Source organism: Salvelinus fontinalis, chromosome 24 (genome assembly GCF_029448725.1).
Source record: "Salvelinus fontinalis isolate EN_2023a chromosome 24, ASM2944872v1, whole genome shotgun sequence".
Classification (NCBI taxonomy): domain Eukaryota; kingdom Metazoa; phylum Chordata; class Actinopteri; order Salmoniformes; family Salmonidae; genus Salvelinus; species Salvelinus fontinalis.
Window position 1 is genome coordinate 46,298,849 of NC_074688.1, and position 19,424 is coordinate 46,318,272.

Here is a 19,424-nt window from a genome sequence, read left to right on the forward strand (position 1 = left end):
ACTGCTATTAGCCAATAGAAACACATTGAATAACAGATAGTCCTTACTGCTATTAGCCAATAGAAACACATTGAATAACAGATAGTCCATCAAATAACCTAAAGGAAGTTTGTTCTGAAGTGTCTGTCCTACAGTGCATTCGGAAAGTATTCAGAACCCTTGACTTTTCCTGCATTTTGTTACATTACGGCTTTATTCCAAAATTGATTAAATTATATTTTTTCCTCATCAATCTACAAACAAAACCCCATATTGACGAAGTGAAAACAGGTTTTTAGAAATATTTGCTAAAAAAATAAAAATAATAATAATACCTTATTTACATAAGTATTCAGACCCTTTGCAATGAGACGTGAAATTGAGCTCAGGTGCATCCTGTTTCCATTGATCATCCTTGAGATGTTTCTACAACTTGATTGGAGTCCACCTGTGGTAAATTCAATTGATTGGACATGATTTGGAAACATACACACCTATTTATATAAGGTCCCACAGTTGACAGTGCATGTCAGAGCAAAAACCAAGCTATGAGATCGAAGGAATTGTCTGTAGAGCTCTGAGACAGGATTGTGTCGAGGGGGGAAGTGAACCCCCAAAAATTCTGCAGCATTGAACACAATGGCCTCCATCATTCTTAAATGTAAGAAGTTTGGAACCACAAAGACTCTTCCTAGAGCTGGCCACCCGGCCAAACTGAGCGATCGGGGGAGAAGGGCCTTCGTCAGGAAGGTGACCAAGAACCCGATGGTCACTCTGACAAGATGGGAGAACCTTCCAGAAAGACAATCACCTCTGCAGCACTCGACCAATCAGGCCTTTATGGTAATGGCCAGACAAAATTATAGCTCGCTTGGAGTTTTGACAAAAGGCACCTAAAGGACTCTCAGACCATGAGAAACAAGATTCTCTGGTCTGATGAAACCAAGATTGAACTATTTGGCCTGTTGGGGCGGTATGCAAACTGAAGTGGGTGACAGGTAAGGTGGAGGTGACAGGTAAGGTGACAGGTAAGGTGGAGGTGATATGATCCTTGACTAGTCTCTCAAAGCACTTCATGATGACAGAAGTGAGTGCTGCGTGGAGTCATTTATTTCAGTTATCTTTGACTTCCTTGGTACAGGAACAATGGTGGCCATCTTGAAGCATGTGGGGACAGCAGACTGCGATAGGGAGCGATTGATGTGTTGGAGGAGACTCAGCATAGGAGAAAGGGTTAAATAACAGTGGTGGTGTGAATGGATGTTGTCTGATGCAGCTGTATTGACCCAATGTGCAAATATACTGAGGACGTGGCTAGGGATGCCGTCTGGGCCAGCTGCCTTGCGAGGGTTAACACGTTTAAATGTCTTACTCACATTGGCCACAGAGAAGGAGAGGGGGGGGCCGCAGTCCTTGGTAGTGGGCCGCGTCAGTGACACCGTAATCTCCTCAAAGCGGGCAAAGAAGGTGTTTAGTTTGTCTGGAAGCCTGTCGTCGGTGTCCATGACGTGGCTGGTTTTCCTTTTGTAGTCTATAATTGCCTGTGTCTGAGCCGTTGAATTGCGACTCCACTTTGTCCCCATACCAACATTTCACTTGTTTGATTGCCTTGCATAGGGAATAACTATACTGTTTATATTCCCGACATCTTTCCCGCATCTTGAATGCAGTGGTTTGCGCTTTCAGTTTTGCACGAATGCCGCCGTCTATCCACGGTTTCGGGTTGGGGTAGGATTTAATAGTCACAGTGGATACAACATCTCCAATGCACTTCCTTATGAAGTCACTCACTGAGTCAGCGTATAAATCAATGTTATTCTCTGAGGCTTCCCCAGGAACATTTCCCAGTCCACGTGATCAAAACAATCTTGAAGCATGGATTCCGATTGGTCAGACCAGCGTTGAATGGTTCTAGTCACGGCTTCATCCTGTTTAAGTTTTTGCCTTATAGGATGGTAGGAGCAAGATGGAGTCATGGTCGGATTTGCCGAATGGAGGGCGGGGGAGGATCTTGCATGCATAGCGGAAGTTAGAGTAGCATTGATCCAGTGTATTGCCCATGCGGGTGCTACAGTCAATGTGCTGATAGAATTTAGGTAGCCTTGTTCTCAGATTAGCCTTGGTAAAATCCACAGCTACAATAAATGCAGCCTCTGGATATATGGTTTCCAGTTTACATAGAGTCCAGTGAAGTTCTTTCAGGACCGACGAGGTATCTGCTTGGGGGGGAATATACACGGCTGTGACTATAATCGAAGAGGATTCTCTTGGGAGATAATGTGGTCGGCATTTGATTGTAAGGAATTCTAGGTCAGGTGAACAAAAGGACTTGAGTTCCTGTATGTTGTTATGATTACACCATGAGTCGTTAATCATGAAGCATACACCTCCGCCCTTCTTCTTACCAGAGAGATGTTCGTTCCTGTCGACGCAACACATGAAGAAACCTGGTGGCTGTACCGACTCGGACAACACATCCCGAGAGAGCCATGTTTCCTTGAAGCAGAGAATGTTACAATCTCTGATGTCTCTCTGGAAGGCAACCCTTGCCATAATTTCGTCCACTTTGTTGTCTAGAGACTGGACATTGGCGAGTAATATACTCGGAAGCGGTGGGTGGTGTGCATATCTTCGAAGTCTGACCAGGAGGCCGCTCCGTCTACCTCTCCTGCGTCGACGTTGTTTTGGGTCGGCCTCTGGGATAAGATCCAGTGTCCTGGGGGATGTCTGAACAAAGGCTCCACTTCGGGAAAGACGTATTCCTGGTCGTAATGTTGGTAAATTAACATCGCTTTTATATCCAATAGTTCATCCCGTTGTATGTAATAAGACTTGAGATTTTCTGGGCTAACGATGTAAGAAATAATACATAAAAAAACTAAATACTGCACAGTTTTCTAAACCGGGCGAGGGGTTCTATTAAACTATATGAATTGCTTTAAGAAGGTCATACCAAGGATCATTTTGCTATTTGACCACTTGAAGTATCCCGCCAAAAAATATATAAAACAATTATTTGATGAAAAATTGTATTTGGCCTCACTGCTATTAACCCATTCAAATGCAGATTCACTACACAGAACAGATAGTCAACCCCCAAAAACACATCTCTAAAGGAAGTTTGTTCTGCAGTGTCTGTCCTATATCTGAGAGATAGAAGAAAGATCAGGAAATATTAATAAAAACAATTCTATATGTATTTAACCCCTTTTTAAGGGGCACTAAAGAGTCTCCATATACTATACTTCCGTTAAAAAACATTTTAACTGGTACCGAGGGACCTTCAGACGAGTCTTGTGAAGAGTAAAACAACAGAAATGTACATGTTTGTGAGTCTCACCTTTCCATAGAGGGGTCCTAATAGTTTTGCAAGCCAAACCGTTCGGATGCTACAGAGGATTTTGTAAGACCGATTCTTGGGATGCCTCATGGTCTGACAAACACCACTCTAGCTCTGCCACTTCTCCCCTCAGATGAGGAAGTGCCAGAGTGGATTGAGACACATCCAATGCAACAACAAAAACAAAACAGATCTCTCGAGCTTAAACTGACCGATTCTTATGGGGATTTTTGTGATATGCTAATTAGATTTCCACGGAGGCGAGGACATCGACGTTAGGGGGATTTAAACACCATTTACCTTCCCATAAACCAATACGATTAGATTGTATCTATTTCGAAGGAATCATCATTAAATACATATGCAAAAAATGGATTCTACCTGTATTCACCCAAGAAAATAGTATATTTTTTAAATAGAGACAAATAATTAATCAATGTTTAATCCACTATTAAATACTATCGCTGTATACTCTAATCTGAAGTTAATTTAATTTCCAGTTGTACGTCAACATCAAAACAACAGAAAGTTCACAGGGGACCGCGACCCACCTTTTTATCACGGTAACATGATTTAACGTTGAACAACAGTGTTGGTGACAAACTAAGACAAAACTCTCACAAGTTGCCCTCACCAGCATCCCCACAAATGATGCCCTCTTTCATGCAGAAATCACATCAAAGCTGCTGAACCAAAAGGAATCTATTATCTCCATAAAAGACAGTCGGGGGGGAGCTACTGCACAAACCAACTCCCTGAGCTTTCATTGCAGCCTCAGAGTTTTCCTGCTCCAGATGTAAGTTATGCAGAATTAATTCAGCAGGATATATTTATAACATTTGTTCATAATGGAGAGTTAGAAACAGTTTGAAACTTTCAGATGATTCCCGAGGAAAGACAGAAAAGACTACGTTCCAAATGGCACCCTATTCCCTACACAGAGTGAACCCTATGGGAACTGGTCAAAAGTAGTGCACCACATAGGGAATAGGGTGCCATTGTTTGACACGGCAACAGAAAAACAGCTCATTGGTGGAGATCATCTTCTAAATCTATTTTTCCTGAATAACTTCCTGTTTCTTAAAGAATTACAACAGACTGAGAACAGAGGAGGAGGGAGGAAGAGAGGACATACACAGAGGAAGAGGAGGAGGAGGAGGGGAGGAAGAGAGGACATACACAGAGGGAGAGCAGGAGGAGGAGGGAGGAAGAGAGGACATACACAGAGGGAGAGGAGGAGGAGGAGGGAGGAAGAGAGGACATACACAGAGGAAGAGGAGGAGGAGGAGGGAGGAAGAGAGGACATACACAGAGGGAGAGGAGGAGGGAGGAAGAGAGGACATACATAGAGGAAGAGGAGGAGGAGGAGGGAGGAAGAGAGGACATACACAGAGGAAGAGGAGGAGGAGGAGGGAGGAAGAGAGGACATACACAGAGGGAGAGGAGGAGGAGGAGGGAGGAAGAGAGGACATACATAGAGGAAGAGGAGGAGGAGGAGGAGGAGGGAGGAAGAGAGGACATACACAGAGGGAGAGGAGGAGGAGGAGGAGGGAGGAAGAGGACATACACAGAGGAAGAGGAGGAGGAGGAGGGAGGAAGAGAGGACATACACAGAGGGAGAGGAGGAGGAGGAGGGGAGGGGAGGAAGAGGAGGAGGAAGAGAGGACATACACAGAGGGAGAGGAGGAGGAGGAGGAAGAGAGGACATACACAGAGGGAGAGGAGGAGGAGGAGGAGGAAGAGAGGAGGAAGAGAGGACATACACAGAGGGAGAGGAGGAGGAGGAAGAGAGGACATACACAGAGGGAGAGGAGGAGGAGGGGAGGAAGAGGAGGAAGAGGAGGAGGAAGAGAAGACATACACAGAGGGAGAGGAGGAGGAGGAGGAAGAGAGGAGGAAGAGAGGACATACACAGAGGGAGAGGAGGAGGAGGAAGAGAGGACATACACAGAGGGAGAGGAGAAGGGGAGGAGGAGGAAGAGAGGACATACACAGAGGGAGAGGAGGAGGAGGGGAGGGAGAGGAGGAAGAGGAGGAGGAAGAGAGGACATACACAGAGGGAGAGGAGGAGGAGGAGGAAGAGAGGACATACACAGAGGGAGAGGAGGAGGGAGGAAGAGAGGACATACATAGAGGAAGAGGAGGAGGAGGAGGGAGGAAGAGAGGACATACACAGAGGAAGAGGAGGAGGAGGAGGGAGGAAGAGAGGACATACACAGAGGGAGAGGAGGAGGAGGAGGGAGGAAGAGAGGACATACATAGAGGAAGAGGAGGAGGAGGAGGGAGGAAGAGAGGACATACACAGAGGGAGAGGAGGAGGAGGAGGAGGGAGGAAGAGGACATACACAGAGGAAGAGGAGGAGGAGGAGGGAGGAAGAGAGGACATACACAGAGGGAGAGGAGGAGGAGGAGGGGAGGGGAGGAAGAGGAGGAGGAAGAGAGGACATACACAGAGGGAGAGGAGGAGGAGGAGGAAGAGAGGACATACACAGAGGGAGAGGAGGAGGAGGAGGAGGAAGAGAGGAGGAAGAGAGGACATACACAGAGGGAGAGGAGGAGGAGGAAGAGAGGACATACACAGAGGGAGAGGAGGAGGAGGGGAGGAAGAGGAGGAAGAGGAGGAGGAAGAGAAGACATACACAGAGGGAGAGGAGGAGGAGGAGGAAGAGAGGAGGAAGAGAGGACATACACAGAGGGAGAGGAGGAGGAGGAAGAGAGGACATACACAGAGGGAGAGGAGAAGGGGAGGAGGAGGAAGAGAGGACATACACAGAGGGAGAGGAGGAGGAGGGGAGGGAGAGGAGGAAGAGGAGGAGGAAGAGAGGACATACACAGAGGGAGAGGAGGAGGAGGAGGAAGAGAGGACATACACAGAGGGAGAGGAGGAGGAGGAGGAAGAGAGGACATACACAGAGGGAGAGGAGGAGGGGAGGAGGAGGAAGAGAGGACATACACAGAGGGAGAGGAGGAGGAGGGAGGACATACACAGAGGGAGAGGAGGAGGGGAGGAGGAGGGAGAAGAGAGGACATACACAGAGAGAGAGGAGGAGGAGAGAGGGACCGAGGGAGAGGAGGAGGAGAGAGGGACTGAGGGAGAGGAGGAGGAGGAGGAGGAAGAGAGGACATACACAGAGGGAGAGGAGGAGGAAGAGAGGACATACACAGAGGGAGAGGAGGAGGAGAGGAGAGAAGGAGGGGAGGAGGAGGAGGGGAGAGGAGGGGACATACACAGAGGGAGAGGAGGAGGAGGAGAGGAGAGAGAGTTAGGGAGAGGAGGAGAGGCAAGAGCGAGGGAGAGGAGGAGGAGGGGAGGAGGAGGAGGGGAGGGGAGAGGAAGAGGAGGAAAGGAGAGGAGAGAGGGAGAGGAGGAGGGGAGAGAGGAGGAAGGGAGGGGGAGGAGTAGAGGAGGAGGAGGGGAGAGGAAGAGGAGGGGGAGGAGAGGAGAGAGAGAGGGAGAGGAGGCGGAGAGAGAGAGGGAGAGGAGAGGAGGAGGGGAGAGGAAGAGAAGGGGAGAGAGGGAGAGGAGGAGGAGAGGACATACACAGAGTGAGAGGAGGAGGAGGAGGGAGGAAGAGAGGACATACACAGAGGAAGAGGAGGAGGAGGAGGGAGGAAGAGAGGACATACACAGAGGGAGAGGAGGAGGAGGAGGGAGGAAGAGAGGACATACATAGAGGAAGAGGAGGAGGAGGAGGGAGGAAGAGAGGACATACACAGAGGAAGAGGAGGAGGAGGAGGGAGGAAGAGAGGACATACACAGAGGAAGAGGAGGAGGAGGAGGGAGGAAGAGAGGACATACACAGAGGGAGAGGAGGAGGAGGAGGAGGGGAGGGGAGGAAGAGGAGGAGGAAGAGAGGACATACACAGAGGGAGAGGAGGAGGAGGAGGAAGAGAGGACATACACAGAGGGAGAGGAGGAGGAGGAGGAAGAGAGGAGGAAGAGAGGACATACACAGAGGGAGAGGAGGGGAGGAGGAAGAGAGGACATACACAGAGGGAGAGGAGGAGGGGAGGAGGAAGAGAGGAGGAAGAGAGGACATACACAGAGGGAGAGGAGGAGGAGGAAGAGAGGACATACACAGAGGGAGAGGAGGAGGAGGGGAGGAAGAGGAGGAAGAGGAGGAGGAAGAGAGGACATACACAGAGGGAGAGGAGGAGGAGGAGGAAGAGAGGAGGAAGAGAGGACATACACAGAGGGAGAGGAGGAGGAAGAGAGGACATACACAGAGGGAGAGGAGGAGGGGAGGAGGAGGGAGAGAGGACATACACAGAGGGAGAGGAGGAGGAGGAAGAGAGGACATACACAGAGAGAGAGGAGGAGGAGAGGAGAGAAGGAGGGGAGGAGCAGGAGGGGAGGGGAGAGGAGGAGGGGAGAGGAGGAGAAGATGAGGGGACATACACAGAGGGAGAGGAGGAGGAGGAGGAGAGAGAGAGAGGGAGAGGAGGAGAGGCAAGAGCGAGGGAGAGGAGGAGGAGGGGAGGGGAGAGGAAGAGGAGGAAAGGAGAGGAGAGAGGGAGATGAGGGGGAGGAGGAGGGGAGAGAGGAGGAAGGGAGGGGGAGGAGTAGAGGAGGAGGAGGGGAGAGGAAGAGGAGGGGGAGGAGAGGAGAGAGAGAGGGAGAGGGGGCGGAGAGAGAGAGGGAGAGGAGAGGAGGAGGGGAGAGGAAGAGAAGGGGAGAGAGGGAGAGGAGGAGGAGAGGACATACACAGAGTGAGAGGAGGAGGAGGAGAGGACAGACACAGAAAGAGAGGAGGGGGATGAGAGGAGAGAGAGGGAGAGGAGCAGGAGAGGACATACACAGAGGGAGATGAGGAGGAGAGGACAGACAGAGGGAGAGGGGAGGAGAGGCGAGACAGGGCAAGGTGGAGAAGAGGAGAGACAGAGGGAGAGGAGGTGGAGAGGAGAGAGAGAGGAGGAGACGGCGAGGACAGACACAGAGGGAGAGGAGGAGGAGAGGCGAGACAGGGCAAGGTGGAGAAGAGGAGAGACAGAGGGAGAGGAGGAGAAGGAGAGGAGGGAGAGGAGGAGGAACGAGGGAGGGAGAGGAGGAGAATAGAAGAGAAGGGGGAGGTGAGGAGGAGGAGATGGAGGGAGAGGAGGAGAAGGAGAGGAGGAGGAGGAGGAGAGGAGACATGGGGAGATGAGGGGGAGAGGAGGAGGAGCGAGGGAGGGAGAGGAGGAGAATAGAAGAGAAGGGGGAGGTGAGGAGGAGAGGAGACAACAGGACGGAGGTAGAGACTAGACAGGGTTAGAAACAGAGTGGAATGGCGTGTCTGAATCAATGAAAGCCTGTGTAACTGTATGGAACAACAGCAGCGCCAGGCGACCAGGCAGCCTGTCTGTCAGCTGGAGTGATGAGATAATGAATCCGTCATCCGACGGCAAGACAACATCATAAAACAACCGTCGCCATAATTGAATTCCAGGAAGGAGAGAAACATGTTGACAAGAGGAGGAGGAGGGAAGAGGCATGAACATATAACTGAATCTAGTTGTTTATTCAGTAAAGATGGAAGAGAAGAAAGAGAGAGAGGAGAGAGAAAATAGGGGGAGGGGGGGGGGGGGTAAAAAGAGAGAGAGTGGTGGGTCTGTGGGGAATGGACAGCCAGTTCTAATGAAATACATTAGCTACCTGTTACAGAAGGTATGAAACAATACTGCCAATCACACACACACACACACACACACACACACACACACACACACACACACACACACACACACACACACACACACACACACACACACACACACACACACACACACACACACACACACACACACACACACACACACAATTGTCTTTCCCTGTCACACCATCTCTCCACACTAATAACAGTCCTCCCACACTGCAGAGAAACAGGACAGAAACAGAGACATTCAACAATGCCAATCAAAAGGAAGAAGCTCAGTATATTCAACAGTCCTCTGTACCACAGAGAGGACTGGTACCACAGACTCCACAGAGAGGACTGGTACAACAGACTCCACAGAGAGGACTGGTACAACAGACTCCACAGAGAGGACTGGTACAACAGACTCCACAGAGAGGACTGGTACAACAGACTCCACAGAGAGGACTGGTACAACAGACTCCACAGAGAGGACTGGTACAACAGACTCCACAGAGAGGACTGGTACAACAGACTCCACAGAGAGGACTGGTACAACAGACTCCACAGAGAGGACTGGTACAACAGACTAACAGAGAGGACTGGTACAACAGACTAACAGAGAGGACTGGTACAACAGACTCCACAGAGAGGACTGGTACAACAGACTCCACAGAGAGGACTGGTACCACAGACTAACAGAGAGGACTGGTACAACAGACTCCACAGAGAGGACTGGTACAACAGACTCCACAGAGAGGACTGGTACAACAGACTCCACAGAGAGGACTGGTACAACAGACTCCACAGAGAGGACTGGTACAACAGACTCCACAGAGAGGACTGGTACAACAGACTAACAGAGAGGACTGGTACAACAGACTAACAGAGAGGACTGGTACAACAGACTCCACAGAGAGGACTGGTACAACAGACTCCACAGAGAGGACTGGTACCACAGACTAACAGAGAGGCCTGGTACCACAGACTCCACAGAGAGGACTGGTACAACAGACTCCACAGAGAGGACTGGTACCATAGACTCCACAGAGAGGACTGGTACCACAGACTAACAGAGAGGACTGGTACAACAGACTCCACAGAGAGGACTGGTACCACAGACTCCACAGAGAGGACTGGTACCACAGACTAACAGAGAGGACTGGTACAACAGACTCCACAGAGAGGACTGGTACAACAGACTCCACAGAGAGGACTGGTACAACAGACTAACAGAGAGGACTGGTACAACAGACTCCACAGAGAGGACTGGTACAACAGACTAACAGAGAGGACTGGTACCACAGACTCCACAGAGAGGACTGGTACCATAGACTCCACAGAGAGGACTGGTACCACAGACTAACAGAGAGGACTGGTACAACAGACTCCACAGAGAGGACTGGTACCACAGACTCCACAGAGAGGACTGGTACAACAGACTCCACAGAGAGGACTGGTACAACAGACTCCACAGAGAGGACTGGTACAGCAGACTAACAGAGAGGACTGGTACCACAGACTAACAGACTCCACAGAGAGGACTGGTACCACAGACTCCACAGAGAGGACTGGTACAACAGACTAACAGAGAGGACTGGTACCACAGACTCCACAGAGAGGACTGGTACCACAGACTAACAGAGAGGACTGGTACAACAGACTAACAGAGAGGACTGGTACCACAGACTCCACAGAGAGGACTGGTACAACAGACTCCACAGAGAGGACTTGTACCACAGACTAACAGAGAGGACTGGTACCACAGACTCCACAGAGAGGACTGGTAGCACAGACTCCACAGAGAGGACTGGTACCACAGACTCCACAGAGAGGACTGGTACCATAGACTCCACAGAGAGGACTGGTACCACAGACTAACAGAGAGGACTGGTACAACAGACTCCACAGAGAGGACTGGTACCACAGACTCCACAGAGAGGACTGGTACAACAGACTCCACAGAGAGGACTGGTACAACAGACTCCACAGAGAGGACTGGTACAGCAGACTAACAGAGAGGACTGGTACCACAGACTAACAGACTCCACAGAGAGGACTGGTACCACAGACTCCACAGAGAGGACTGGTACAACAGACTAACAGAGAGGACTGGTACCACAGACTCCACAGAGAGGACTGGTACCACAGACTAACAGAGAGGACTGGTACAACAGACTAACAGAGAGGACTGGTACCACAGACTCCACAGAGAGGACTGGTACAACAGACTCCACAGAGAGGACTTGTACCACAGACTAACAGAGAGGACTGGTACCACAGACTCCACAGAGAGGACTGGTACCACAGACTCCACAGAGAGGACTGGTACCACAGACTCCACAGAGGACTGGTACAACAGACTAACAGAGAGGACTGGTACCACAGACTCCACAGAGAGGACTGGTACCACAGACTCCACAGAGAGGACTGGTACCACAGACTCCACAGAGAGGACTGGTACAACAGACTCCACAGAGAGGACTGTTGTAGAGAGAGGACTGTTGTAGAGAGAGGACTGTTGTAGAGAGAGGACTGCTGTACAGAGAGGACTGTTGTAGAGAGAGGACTGTTGTAGAGAGAGGACTGTTGTGCAGAGAGGACTGTTGTGCAGAGAGGACTGCTGTACAGAGAGGACTGTTGTGCAGAGAGGACTGTTGTGCAGAGAGGACTGTTGTGCAGAGAGGACTGTTGTGCAGAGAGGACTGTTGTGCAGAGAGGACTGTTGTGCAGAGAGGACTGTTGTGCAGAGAGGACTGTTGTAGAGACAGCTAACATCTTAGTACCTTTTCAAAACCAAATGTCATTATTGCAGAAATTTGAGCAGCAATAAGGTAACGTTAAATAGTAAAGTGTTACTATGTTGTACTGTGGATAACACCACTACAGTCATAGTTTACTGTGGATAACACCACTACAGTCATAGTTTACTGTGGATAATAACACTACAGTCATAGTTTACTGTGGATAGCAACACTACAGTCATAGTTTACTGTGGATAGCAACCCTACAGTCATAGTTTACTGTGGATAATAACACTACAGTCATAGTTTACTGTGGATAACACCACTACAGTCATAGTTTACTGTGGATAATAACACTACAGTCATAGTTTACTGTGGATAGCAACACTACAGTCATAGTTTACTGTGGATAGCAACACTACAGTCATAGTTTACTGTGGATAGCAACACTACAGTCATAGTTTACTGTGGATATCAACACTACAGTCATAGTTTACTGTGGATAACACCACTACAGTCATATAATATGAAGCCTTGTCTGAGTCCAAAATGGCACCCTAGTCCCTACATAGTACATTACTTTAGACCAGGGCCCATAGAGAATAGGGTTCCTTTTGGGACTCAAGCCCTTGTCTTTGTGCTTCCTGTACTGTACTGTAAATAACAGCTTCTAGCTGTTGGCTACTTGACTTTGGATTGAACCTGTTATAAACCAGAGAATGTATTGTATGGATGTGTATGACTGTGGTTCTGAATATTATATCATAGAATATAGTATACACTAGAGGATTGTGGTGTGTGTGTGTGTGTCAGAGGATTGTGCTGTGATACAATAGAATAGGCAGTCATGGCACAGCTACCCAGACGCCAACCTGGGAAGGGAACTAGGCCCCTGAGGCAGTAAGAGAGGTAGATGACACGTGTAGGAAACACATTCCTTATCTCTCTCACACACACACACACACACACACACACACACACACACACACACACACACACACACACACACACACACACACACACACACACACACACACACACACACACACACACACACACACACACACACCAGAGCTGGTGCAAGAGAACTCATGACCGACGTGGTCTACCTGTTAGTCTGCGCAGGTGACATGGGCCGGCAATGTGTGTGTGTGTGTGTGTTATGTGTGTGTGTGTGTGTGTGTTATGTGTCTGTGTGTTATGTGTGTGTGTGTATGTGTGTGTGTGTGTTATGTGTGTGTGTGTGTGTGTGTTATGTGTGTGAGACGACAGAGAAAGATAAACACTTTCAAAAGGAGATGTGCTTCATTAAGTGTATAAATGAACCGCTGCTAATCTCCTCTCTCCTCCTCTCCTGTTATTCTGCTTCCTAATTAAAGCGAAGTAGAGATGCCGGATAACCAGAGGAAGTTCCCTCTGAGTCCCTGGGAACCTGTCTCTGGGGAAAGACAGTCTGTGGCTCTTTTTTTTTCTTTTTTAAATACGACACATCAGATTACAACTCTGTTGATGTGTCTCAGTGTCAGTCTGCCCACTTTCAATGTAAAACAAACAGGCAACGCCACTACACACAAATCAATTCAAATGTTACGTCACCATGGTTGGTAAACAACAGGTGTAGACGAACAGTGAAATGCTTACACTTAGTGTTCCTTCCAGACGCAGTCCGGTCTGCATTCATTAATCACTACGGTAATCACCTGCCTCCATAACACACGTCTAACCCAGCTATCTCCAACGGTCACATATGATGGATTCTCACAACACTGCAGAAATAAAACAGCATTCGCGGCTCCTATTCTAGCTGGCTGAAAGCTATTATGACCAGCGTTGGGGTCGTTACTCAATTTAATAAAATATATATATATGTTTACTCGCAACTCAATCAACGTAAACTATGTCAACGTTATGTTCGGTAACAAACACCAACACAAGTATCCCAATAATCTACTACATACTCAGCTACACGCTTGTTAAACTCTCCCTGGGTTATAGCATGTCCTTCCAATCAAGCCTTGGTTGTTTGGATGAGGTAGATCTATAGTTATCTAGTGGTCAGGATGAGGTAGATCTACAGTCATCTAGTGGTCAGGATGAGGTAGGCCTATAGTAATCTAGTGGTCAGGATGAGGTAGACCTACAGTCATCTAGTGGTCAGGATGAGGTAGGCCTATAGTCAACTAGTGGTCAGGATGAGGTAGGCCTATAGTTATCTAGTGGTCAGGATGAGGTAGACCTACAGTCATCTACAGAGGTCAGGATGAGGTAGACCTACAGTCATCTACAGAGGTCAGGATGAGGTAGGCCTATAGTTATCTAGTGGTCAGGATGAGGTAGACCTACAGTCATCTACAGAGGTCAGGATGAGGTAGGCCTATAGTCATCTAGTGGTCAGGATGAGGTAGACCTACAGTCATCTACAGAGGTCAGGATGAGGTAGGCCTATAGTCATAACAGTGGCCAGGATGAGGTAGGCCTATAGTCATCTAGTGGTCAGGATGAGGTAGACCTATAGTTATCTACAGAGGTCAGGATGAGGTAGGCCTACAGTCATCTAGTGGTCAGGATGAGGTAGGCCTATAGTCATCTAGTGGTCAGGATGAGGAAGGCCTATAGTTATCTATAGTGGTCAGGATGAGGTAGGCCTACAGTCATCTAGTGGTCAGGATGAGGTAGGCCTATAGTCATCTAGTGGTCAGGATGAGGTAGGCCTACAGTCATCTAGTGGTCAGGATGAGGTAGGCCTACAGTTATCTAGTGGTCAGGATGAGGTAGACCTATAGTCATCTAGTGGTCAGGATGAGGTAGGCCTATAGTCATCTAGTGGTCAGGATGAGGTAGGCCTATAGTCATCTAGTGGTCAGGATGAGGTAGGCCTACAGTCATCTAGTGGTCAGGATGAGGTAGGCCTATAGTCATCTAGTGGTCAGGATGAGGTAGGCCTATAGTCATCTAGTGGCCAGGATGAGGTAGACCTATAGTTATCTAGTGGTCAGGATGAGGTAGGCCTATAGTCATCTAGTGGTCAGGATGAGGTAGACCTATAGTCATCTAGTGGTCAGGATGAGGTAGACCTATAGTCATCTAGTGGTCAGGATGAGGTAGGCCTATAGTCATCTAGTGGTCAGGATGAGGTAGACCTATAGTCATCTAGTGATCAGGATGAGGTAGGCCTACAGTCATCTAGTGGTCAGGATGAGGTAGGCCTATAGTCATCTAGTGGTCAGGATGAGGTAGGCCTACAGTCATCTAGTGGTCAGGATGAGGTAGGCCTACAGTCATCTACAGAGGTCAGGATGAGGTAGGCCTATAGTCATCTACAGTGGTCAGGATGAGGTAGGCCTATAGTTATCTAGTGGTCAGGATGAGGTAGGCCTATAGTCATCTAGTGGTCAGGATGAGGTAGGCCTATAGTCATCTAGTGGTCAGGATGAGGTAGACCTACAGTCATCTAGTGGTCAGGATGAGGTAGACCTACAGTGATCTAGTGGTCAGGATGAGGTAGGCCTATAGTCATCTAGTGGTCAGGATGAGGTAGACCTACAGTCATCTAGTGGTCAGGGTGAGGTAGGCCTATAGTCATCCAGTGGTCAGGATGAGGTAGGCCTATAGTCATCTAGTGGTCAGGATGAGGTAGACCTACAGTCATCTAGTGGTCAGGATGAGGTAGGCCTATAGTCATCTAGTGGTCAGGATGAGGTAGGCCTACAGTCATCTAGTGGTCAGGATGAGGTAGGCCTATAGTTATCTAGTGGTCAGGATGAGGTAGGCCTTTAGTTATCTACAGTGGTCAGGATGAGGTAGGCCTATAGTTATCTAGTGGTCAGGATGAGGTAGGCCTATAGTTATCTACAGTGGCCAGGATGAGGTAGGCCTATAGTTATCTAGTGGTCAGGATGAGGTAGGCCTATAGTTATCTAGTGGTCAGGATGAGGTAGGCCTATAGTCATCTAGTGGTCAGGATGAGGTAGGCCTATAGTCATCTAGTGGTCAGGATGAGGTAGGCCTATAGTCATCTAGTGGTCAGGATGAGGTAGGCCTATAGTTATCTACAGTGGCCAGGATGAGGTAGGCCTATAGTTATCTACAGTGGCCAGGATGAGGTAGGCCTATAGTTATCTAGTGGTCAGGATGAGGTAGGCCTATAGTCATCTAGTGGTCAGGATGAGGTAGGCCTATAGTTATCTAGTGGTCAGGATGAGGTAGGCCTATAGTCATCTAGTGGTCAGGATGAGGTAGGCCTATAGTCATCTAGTGGTCAGGATGAGGTAGGCCTATAGTTATCTAGTGGTCAGGATGAGGTAGGCCTATAGTTATCTAGTGGTCAGGATGAGGTAGGCCTATAGTTATCTAGTGGTCAGGATGAGGTAGGCCTATAGTTATCTAGTGGTCAGGATGAGGTAGGCCTATAGTCATCTAGTGGTCAGGATGAGGTAGGCCTATAGTCATCTAGTGGTCAGGATGAGGTAGGCCTATAGTCATCTAGTGGTCAGGATGAGGTAGGCCTATAGTCATCTAGTGGTCAGGATGAGGTAGGCCTATAGTCATCTAGTGGTCAGGATGAGGTAGGCCTATAGTCATCTAGTGGTCAGGATGAGGTAGACCTATAGTCATCTAGTGGTCAGGATGAGGTAGGCCTATAGTCATCTAGTGGTCAGGATGAGGTAGACCTACAGTCATCTAGTGGTCAGGATGAGGTAGACCTACAGTCATCTAGTGGTCAGGATGAGGTAGACCTACAGTCATCTAGTGGTCAGGATGAGGTAGACCTACAGTCATCTAGTGGTCAGGATGAGGTAGGCCTATAGTCATCTAGTGGTCAGGATGAGGTAGACCTACAGTCATCTAGTGGTCAGGATGAGGTAGTCCTATAGTTATCTAGTGGTCAGGATGAGGTAGGCCTATAGTTATCTACAGTGGCCAGGATGAGGTAGGCCTATAGTTATCTAGTGGTCAGGATGAGGTAGGCCTATAGTCATCTAGTGGTCAGGATGAGGTAGGCCTACAGTCATCCATAGTGGTCAGGATGAGGTAGGCCTATAGTTATCTATAGTGGTCAGGATGAGGTAGGCCTATAGTTATCTATAGTGGTCAGGATGAGGTAGGCCTATAGTTATCTAGTGGTCAGGATGAGGTAGATCTACAGTCATCTAGTGGTCAGGATGAGGTAGGCCTATAGTCATCTAGTGGTCAGGATGAGGTAGGCCTATAGTCATCTAGTGGTCAGGATGAGGTAGGCCTATAGTCATCTACAGAGGTCAGGATGAGGTAGGCCTATAGTCATCTAGTGGTCAGGATGTGGTAGACCTATAGTTATCTAGTGGTCAGGATGAGGTAGGCCTATAGTCATCTAGTGGTCAGGATGAGGTAGGCTTACAGTCATCTACAGAGGTCAGGATGAGGTAGGCCTATAGTCATCTAGTGGTCAGGATGAGGTAGACCTATAGTTATCTAGTGGTCAGGATGAGGTAGGCCTACAGTTATCTAGTGGTCAGGATGAGGTAGGCCTATAGTTATCTATAGTGGTCAGGATGAGGTAGGCCTATAGTTATCTATAGTGGTCAGGATGAGGTAGGCCTATAGTTATCTATAGTGGTCAGGATGAGGTAGGCCTATAGTTATCTAGTGGTCAGGATGAGGTAGGCCTATAGTCATCTAGTGGTCAGGATGAGGTAGGCCTACAGTCATCTAGTGGTCAGGATGAGGTAGGCCTACAGTTATCTAGTGGTCAGGATGAGGTAGGCCTATAGTCATCTACAGAGGTCAGGATGAGGTAGGCCTATAGTCATCTACAGAGGTCAGGATGAGGTAGGCCTATAGTCATCTACAGAGGTCAGGATGAGGTAGGCCTATAGTCATCTACAGAGGTCAGGATGAGGTAGGCCTATAGTCATCTACAGAGGTCAGGATGAGGTAGGCCTATAGTCATCTACAGAGGTCAGGATGAGGTAGGCCTACAGTCATCTAGTGGTCAGGATGAGGTAGGCCTACAGTTATCTAGTGGTCAGGATGAGGTAGGCCTATAGTCATCTACAGAGGTCAGGATGAGGTAGGCCTATAGTCATCTACAGAGGTCAGGATGAGGTAGGCCTACAGTCATCTAGTGGTCAGGATGAGGTAGGCCTATAGTCATCTACAGAGGTCAGGATGAGGTAGGCCTATAGTCATCTACAGAGGTCAGGATGAGGTAGGCCTATAGTCATCTACAGAGGTCAGGATGAGGTAGGCCTATAGTCATCTACAGAGGTCAGGATGAGGTAGGCCTATAGTCATCTACAGAGGTCAGGATGAGGTAGGCCTATAGTCATCTACAGAGGTCAGGATGAGGTAGGCCTATAGTCATCTACAGAGGTCAGGATGAGGTAGGCCTATAGTCATCTACAGAGGTCAGGATGAGGTAGGCCTACAGTCATCTACAGAGGTCAGGATGAGGTAGGCCTATAGTTATCTAGTGGTCAGTATGAGGTAGACCTATAGTCATCTACAGAGGTGGTCAGGCCTCTGGGTTCTGTCGCTGTGAGTTTCATCTTGGCATGTTGCTTTTGCAGACGATTCAAGAGATTGGAAGTTGTGTTTCTATCACTGGAGAGGAATAGAAGTGTTTCTCTCCTTGACAGTTTACATGTTCCAGTTATATTCTGGTCACGTTGATCAAAGTAATGGGAATTACTTCCACGCTGATAAAGTCAATATTTTAGACTCTCCTGACATGTTTCATCTCTCTCACTAAAGCTGTTGGTAGTAGTATATGTGTAAACAGGAAGTTGGTAAGAGGACATCAGACAACTATAAGTATCTGTGTTCGGGGGAATAATGATCATCACAAATATGTATTTTAATCAATAACTGTGATAGGAAGGGAATGATAAGAAGAGGAAGGAAGTAACGATTAGGAAGGGAACATCACAAAGAGCTCCACTGAAACGATACAACCTGGGGGCGGAAGGTAGCCTAGTGGTTAGAGGGTAGAGGTGGCAGGTAGCCTAGTGGTTAGAGTGTAGAGGCGGCAGGTAGCCTAGTGGTTAGAGTGTAGAGGCGGCAGGTAGCCTAGTGGTTAGAGTGTAGAGGCGGCAGGTAGCCTAGTGGTTAGAGTGTAGAGGCGGCAGGTAGCCTAGTGGTTAGAGGGTAGAGGTGGCAGGTAGCCTAGTGGTTAGAGTGTAGAGGTGGCAGGTAGCCTAGTGGTTAGAGTGTAGAGGTGGCAGGTAGCCTAGTGGTTAGAGTGGAGGGGCGGCAGGTAGCCTAGTGGTTAGAGTGTAGAGGCGGCACGTAGCCTAGTGGTTAGAGTGTAGAGGTGGCAGGTAGCCTAGTGGTGAGAGTGTAGAGGCGGAAGGTAGCCTAGTGGTTAGAGGCGGCAGGTAGCCTAGTGGTTAGAGTGTAGAGGTGGCAGGTAGCCTAGTGGTTACAGTGTAGGGGCGGCAGGTAGCCTAGTGGTCAGAGTGTAGAGGCGGCACGTAGCCTAGTGGTTAGAGTGTAGAGGTGGCAGGTAGCCTAGTGGTTAGAGTGGAGGGGCGGCAGGTAGCCTAGTGGTTAGAGTGTAGAGGCGGCACGTAGCCTAGTGGTTAGAGTGTAGAGGTGGCAGGTAGCCTAGTGGTTAGAGTGTAGAGGCGGCAGGTAGCCTAGTGGTTAGAGGCGGCAGGTAGCCTAGTGGTTAGAGTGTAGAGGCGGCACGTAGCCTAGTGGTTAGAGTGTAGAGGTGGCAGGTAGCCTAGTGGTTAGAGTGGAGGGGCGGCAGGTAGCCTAGTGGTTAGA

The 19,424-nt window shown here is 48.8% G+C and overlaps 1 protein-coding gene across 1 annotated transcript in view; it reads right to left on the bottom strand.

The window, feature by feature from the left end:
* Positions 1–19,424, bottom strand: part of LOC129822492 (1,4-alpha-glucan-branching enzyme-like) — a 355,318-nt gene that overhangs the window by 60,233 nt on the left and 275,661 nt on the right. The gene's annotated exons all lie outside the window — the stretch shown is intronic.